Consider the following 8097-nt stretch of genomic DNA (forward strand, 5'->3'; position numbering starts at 1 on the left):
GTGTGGTACCACATTATTACGTGATCCAAACCAGAAAAAAACCCAGGATCCGTTCTACATGTATGTGAAGAATGCGAAATTATGTGTCTGATGGGGGAAAATCCCAGGCCTAACCTAGACCTAACATGCGTTACCCTCAAAATTATTGATCGAAACCAGGTTTAATCGACTGTTTCAGTGTGGTACCACATTACTACGTGATCCAAACCAGAATAAAACCCAGGATCTGTACAACTAGTATGTGAAGAATGCGGAAGTATGAGCCTGACGAGGGCAAATCCCAGACCTATCCCAGACATAACTTGCGTTATCATCTAAAATATTGACCGAAATCTGTTGTAATCGACTGTTTCAGTGTGGTACCACATTACTACGTGATCCAAACCAGAAAAAACCCAGGATCTGTTCACCAAGTATGTGGAGAACGCGAAAGTATGTGTCTGATGAGGGCAAATCCCAGGCCCAACCTAGACATAACATGCGTTATCCTCTAAAATATTGATCGGAACCAGGTTTAATGGACTGTTTCAGTGTGGTACCACATTACTACGGGATCCAATCCAGAGAAAGGCCAGAATCTGTTCAACGAGTATGTGAAAAACGCGAAACTATGAGCCTGATGAGGGCAAATCCCAGACCTATCCCAGACATAACATGCGTTATCCTCTAAAATATTGATCGAAACCAGGTTTAATGAATTGTTTCAGTGTGGTACCACATTATTACGTGATCCAAACCAGAAATAGCCAGGGATGTGTTCAACAAGTATGTGAAAAATGCGAAAATATGACCCTGATGAGGGCCAATCCCGGACCTACCCTAGACCTTACATGAGTTATTCTCTAAAATATTCATCGAAGCCAGGTTTAGTGGACTGTTTCAGTGTGGTACCACATTACTACGTGATCCGAACCAGAAAAACCGAGGATCTGTTCAACAAGTATGTTAAAAATGCGAAAGTATGACCCAGATGTGGGCAAATCCCAGACATGTCCCAGACCTAACATGCGTTGTCCTCCAAAATATTGATCGAAACCAGATTTAATGGACTGTTTCAGTGTGGTACCACATTATTACGTGATCCAAACCAGAAATAGCCAGGGATGTGTTCAACAAGTATGTGAAAAATGCGAAAATATGACCCTGCAGAGGGCCAATCCCGGACCTACCCTAGACCTTACATGAGTTATTCTCTAAAATATTCATCGAAGCCAGGTTTAGTGGACTGTTTCAGTGTGGTACCACATTACTACGTGATCCGAACCAGAAAAACCGAGGATCTGTTCAACAAGTATGTTAAAAATGCGAAAGTATGACCCAGATGTGGGCAAATCCCAGACATGTCCCAGACCTAACATGCGTTGTCCTCCAAAATATTGATCGAAACCAGATTTAATGGACTGTTTCAGTGTGGTACCACATTACTATGTGATCCAATCCAGAAGAAGCCAGGGATCTGTTCAACAAGTATGTGAACAATTCGAAAATATGGCCCTGATGAGGGCAAATCCCGGGCCTAATCTAGACCTAACATGCGCTATCCTCTAAACTATTAATCGAAACTAGGTCTAATGGACTGTTTCAGTGTGGTACCACATTACTACCTGATCCAAACCAGAAAAACCGAGGATCTGTTCAACAAGTATGTGAAAAATGCGAAAATATGGCCCTGATGAGGGCAAATCCCAGACCTAACCTAGTCCTAACATGAGTTATTCTCTAAAATATTCATCGAAGCCAGAATTAATGGACTTTTTCAGTGTGGTACCACATTACTACGTGATCCAAACCAGAAAAAACCCAGGATCCGTTCTACATGTATGTGAAGAATGCGAAATTATGTGTCTGATGAGGGAAAATCCCAGGCCTAACCTAGAACAAACATGCGTTACCCTCAAAATTATTGATCGAAACCAGGTTTAATCGACTGTTTCAGTGTGGTACCACATTACTATGTGATCCAATCCAGAAGAAGCCAGGGATCTGTTCAACAAGTATGTGATAAATGCGAAAATATGACCCTGATGAGGGCAAATCACGGACCTAACCTAGACCTTACATGAGTTATTCTCTAAAATATTCATCGAAGCCAGGTTTAATGGACTTTTTCAGTGTGGTACCACATTACTACGTGATCCAATCCAGAAAAAGCCCAGGATCGGGCCATCAAGTATGAGAAATATGCGAAAGTATGAGCCTGCTGAGGGCAAATCCTAGACCTAACCAAGACCTAACATGCGTTATCCTCTAAAATATTTATCAAGACCAGATTTAATGGAATGTTTCAGTGTGGTACCACATTAGTACATGATCCAAACCAGAATAAGCCAGGGATCAGTTCAACAAGTATGTGAATAACGCGAAAGTATGACCCTGATGAGGGCAAATCCCAGGCCTAATCTAGACCTAACATGCGCTATCCTCTAAACTATTAATCGAAACTAGGTCTAATGGACTGTTTCAGTGTGGTACCACATTACTACGTGATCCAAACCAGAAAAACCGAGGATCTGTTCAACAAGTATGTGAAAAATGCGAAAATATGACCCTGATGTGGGCAAATTCCGGACCTAACCTAGACCTTACATGAGTTATTCTCTAAAATATTCATCGAAACCAGGTTTAATCGACTGTTTCAGTGTGGTACCACATTACTACGAGATCCAAACCAGAATAAAACCCAGGATCTGTACAACTAGTATGTGAAGAATGCGAAAGTATGACCCAGATGAGCGCAAATCCCAGACATGTCCCAGACCTAACATGCGTTGTCCTCTAAAATATTGATCGAAACCAGATTTAATGGACTGTTTCAGTGTGGTACCACATTACTACGTAATCCAAACCAGAAGAAGCCAGGGATCTGTTCAACAAGTATGTGAACAATGCGAAAATATGGCCCTGATGAGGGCAAATCCCAGACCTATCCCAGACATAACATGCGTTATCCTCTAAAATATTGATCGAAACCAGGTTTAATGAATTGTTTCAGTGTGGTACCACATTACTACGTGATCCAAACCAGAAAAAGCCGGGGATCTGTGCAACAAGTATGTGAAAAATGCGAAAATATGACCCTGATGGGGGCAAATCCCGGACCTAACCTAGACCTAACATGAGTTATTCTCTAAAATATTCATCGAAACCAGGTTTAATCGATTGATTCAATGTGGTCCCACATTACTACGTGATCCAAACCAGAATAAAACCCAGGATCTGTACAACTAGTATGTGAATAATGCGAAAGTATAAGCCTGACGAGGGCAAATCCCAGACCTATCCCAGACATAACTTGCGTTATCCTCTAAAATATTGATCGAAACCAGGTTTAATGGGTTGTTTCAGTGTGGTACCACATTACTACGTGATCCAGTCCTGAAAAAGCCCAGGTTCTAGCCATCAAGTATGAGAAATATGCGAAAGTATGAGCCTGATGAGAGCAAATCCCAGACCTAACATAGACCTAACATGCGTTATTCTCTAAAATTTGGTCGAAACCAGGTTTAATGGACTGTTTCAGTGTGGTACCACATTACTACGGGATCCAATCCAGAAAAAGGCCAGAATCTGTTCAACAAGTATGTGAAAAACGCGAAACTATGAGCCTGATGAGGGCAAATCCCAGACCTATCCCAGACATAACATGCGTTATCCTCTAAAATATTGATCGAAACCAGGTTTATTGAACTCTTTCAGTGTGGTACCGCATTACTACGTGATCCAAACCAGAAAAAGCCGGGGATCTGTTCAACAAGTATGTAAAAAATGCGAAAAGATGACCCTGATGAGGGCAAATCCCGGACCTACCCTAGACCTTACATGAGTTATTCTCTAAAATATTCATCGAAGCCAGGTTTAATGGACTTTTTCAGTGTGGTACCACATTATTACGTGATCCAAACCAGAAAAAAACCCAGGATCCGTTCTACATGTATGTGAAGAATGCGAAATTATGTGTCTGATGAGGGAAAATCCCAGGCCTAACCTAGACCTAACATGCGTTACCCTCAAAATTATTGATCGAAACCAGGTTTAATCGACTGTTTCAGTGTGGTACCACATTACTACGTGATCCAAACCAGAATAAAACCCAGGATCTGTACAACTAGTATGTGAAGAATGCGGAAGTATGAGCCTGACGAGGGCAAATCCCAGACCTATCCCAGACATAACTTGCGTTATCATCTAAAATATTGACCGAAATCTGTTGTAATCGACTGTTTCAGTGTGGTACCACATTACTACGTGATCCAAACCAGAAAAAACCCAGGATCTGTTCAACAAGTATGTGGAGAACGCGAAAGTATGTGACTGATGAGGGCAAATCCCAGGCCCAACCTAGACATAACATGCGTTATCCTCTAAAATATTGATCGGAACCAGGTTTAATGGACTGTTTCAGTGTGGTACCACATTACTACGGGATCCAATCCAGAGAAAGGCCAGAATCTGTTCAACGAGTATGTGAAAAACGCGAAACTATGAGCCTGATGAGGGCAAATCCCAGACCTATCCCAGACATAACATGCGTTATCCTCTAAAATATTGATCGAAACCAGGTTTAATGAATTGTTTCAGTGTGGTACCACATTATTACGTGATCCAAACCAGAAATAGCCAGGGATGTGTTCAACAAGTATGTGAAAAATGCGAAAATATGACCCTGATGAGGGCCAATCCCGGACCTACCCTAGACCTTACATGAGTTATTCTCTAAAATATTCATCGAAGCCAGGTTTAGTGGACTGTTTCAGTGTGGTACCACATTACTACGTGATCCGAACCAGAAAAACCGAGGATCTGTTCAACAAGTATGTTAAAAATGCGAAAGTATGACCCAGATGTGGGCAAATCCCAGACATGTCCCAGACCTAACATGCGTTGTCCTCCAAAATATTGATCGAAACCAGATTTAATGGACTGTTTCAGTGTGGTACCACATTATTACGTGATCCAAACCAGAAATAGCCAGGGATGTGTTCAACAAGTATGTGAAAAATGCGAAAATATGACCCTGATGAGGGCCAATCCCGGACCTACCCTAGACCTTACATGAGTTATTCTCTAAAATATTCATCGAAGCCAGGTTTAGTGGACTGTTTCAGTGTGGTACCACATTACTACGTGATCCGAACCAGAAAAACCGAGGATCTGTTCAACAAGTATGTTAAAAATGCGAAAGTATGACCCAGATGTGGGCAAATCCCAGACATGTCCCAGACCTAACATGCGTTGTCCTCCAAAATATTGATCGAAACCAGATTTAATGGACTGTTTCAGTGTGGTACCACATTACTATGTGATCCAATCCAGAAGAAGCCAGGGATCTGTTCAACAAGTATGTGAACAATTCGAAAATATGGCCCTGATGAGGGCAAATCCCAGGTCTAACCTAGACATAACATGCGTTATCCTCTAAAATAATGATCGAAACCAGGTTTAATGGACTGTGTCAGTGTGGCAAATCCCAGACCTATCCCAGACATAACATGCGTTATCCTCTAAAATATTGATCGAAACCAGGTTTATTGAACTGTTTCAGTGTGGTACCACATTACTACGTGATCCAAACCAGAAAAAGCCGGGGATCTGTTCAACAAATATGTGAAAAATGCGAAAATATGACCCTGATGAGGGCAAATCCCGGGCCTAATCTAGACCTAACATGCGCTATCCTCTAAACTATTAATCGAAACTAGGTCTAATGGACTGTTTCAGTGTGGTACCACATTACTACCTGATCCAAACCAGAAAAACCGAGGATCTGTTCAACAAGTATGTGAAAAATGCGAAAATATGGCCCTGATGAGGGCAAATCCCAGACCTAACCTAGTCCTAACATGAGTTATTCTCTAAAATATTCATCGAAGCCAGAATTAATGGACTTTTTCAGTGTGGTACCACATTACTACGTGATCCAAACCAGAAAAAACCCAGGATCCGTTCTACATGTATGTGAAGAATGCGAAATTATGTGTCTGATGAGGGAAAATCCCAGGCCTAACCTAGAACAAACATGCGTTACCCTCAAAATTATTGATCGAAACCAGGTTTAATCGACTGTTTCAGTGTGGTACCACATTACTATGTGATCCAATCCAGAAGAAGCCAGGGATCTGTTCAACAAGTATGTGATAAATGCGAAAATATGACCCTGATGAGGGCAAATCACGGACCTAACCTAGACCTTACATGAGTTATTCTCTAAAATATTCATCGAAGCCAGGTTTAATGGACTTTTTCAGTGTGGTACCACATTACTACGTGATCCAATCCAGAAAAAGCCCAGGATCGGGCCATCAAGTATGAGAAATATGCGAAAGTATGAGCCTGCTGAGGGCAAATCCTAGACCTAACCAAGACCTAACATGCGTTATCCTCTAAAATATTTATCAAGACCAGATTTAATGGAATGTTTCAGTGTGGTACCACATTAGTACATGATCCAAACCAGAATAAGCCAGGGATCAGTTCAACAAGTATGTGAATAACGCGAAAGTATGACCCTGATGAGGGCAAATCCCAGGCCTAATCTAGACCTAACATGCGCTATCCTCTAAACTATTAATCGAAACTAGGTCTAATGGACTGTTTCAGTGTGGTACCACATTACTACGTGATCCAAACCAGAAAAACCGAGGATCTGTTCAACAAGTATGTGAAAAATGCGAAAATATGACCCTGATGTGGGCAAATTCCGGACCTAACCTAGACCTTACATGAGTTATTCTCTAAAATATTCATCGAAACCAGGTTTAATCGACTGTTTCAGTGTGGTACCACATTACTACGAGATCCAAACCAGAATAAAACCCAGGATCTGTACAACTAGTATGTGAAGAATGCGAAAGTATGACCCAGATGAGCGCAAATCCCAGACATGTCCCAGACCTAACATGCGTTGTCCTCTAAAATATTGATCGAAACCAGATTTAATGGACTGTTTCAGTGTGGTACCACATTACTACGTAATCCAAACCAGAAGAAGCCAGGGATCTGTTCAACAAGTATGTGAACAATGCGAAAATATGGCCCTGATGAGGGCAAATCCCAGACCTATCCCAGACATAACATGCGTTATCCTCTAAAATATTGATCGAAACCAGGTTTAATGAATTGTTTCAGTGTGGTACCACATTACTACGTGATCCAAACCAGAAAAAGCCGGGGATCTGTGCAACAAGTATGTGAAAAATGCGAAAATATGACCCTGATGGGGGCAAATCCCGGACCTAACCTAGACCTAACATGAGTTATTCTCTAAAATATTCATCGAAACCAGGTTTAATCGATTGATTCAATGTGGTCCCACATTACTACGTGATCCAAACCAGAATAAAACCCAGGATCTGTACAACTAGTATGTGAATAATGCGAAAGTATAAGCCTGACGAGGGCAAATCCCAGACCTATCCCAGACATAACTTGCGTTATCCTCTAAAATATTGATCGAAACCAGGTTTAATGGGTTGTTTCAGTGTGGTACCACATTACTACGTGATCCAGTCCTGAAAAAGCCCAGGTTCTAGCCATCAAGTATGAGAAATATGCGAAAGTATGAGCCTGATGAGAGCAAATCCCAGACCTAACATAGACCTAACATGCGTTATTCTCTAAAATTTGGTCGAAACCAGGTTTAATGGACTGTTTCAGTGTGGTACCACATTACTACGGGATCCAATCCAGAAAAAGGCCAGAATCTGTTCAACAAGTATGTGAAAAACGCGAAACTATGAGCCTGATGAGGGCAAATCCCAGACCTATCCCAGACATAACATGCGTTATCCTCTAAAATATTGATCGAAACCAGGTTTATTGAACTCTTTCAGTGTGGTACCGCATTACTACGTGATCCAAACCAGAAAAAGCCGGGGATCTGTTCAACAAGTATGTAAAAAATGCGAAAAGATGACCCTGATGAGGGCAAATCCCGGACCTACCCTAGACCTTACATGAGTTATTCTCTAAAATATTCATCGAAGCCAGGTTTAATGGACTTTTTCAGTGTGGTACCACATTATTACGTGATCCAAACCAGAAAAAAACCCAGGATCCGTTCTACATGTATGTGAAGAATGCGAAATTATGTGTCTGATG

The sequence above is a fragment of the Colletes latitarsis genome, unplaced genomic scaffold (assembly GCF_051014445.1).
Source record: "Colletes latitarsis isolate SP2378_abdomen unplaced genomic scaffold, iyColLati1 scaffold0002, whole genome shotgun sequence".
Taxonomy (NCBI): domain Eukaryota; kingdom Metazoa; phylum Arthropoda; class Insecta; order Hymenoptera; family Colletidae; genus Colletes; species Colletes latitarsis.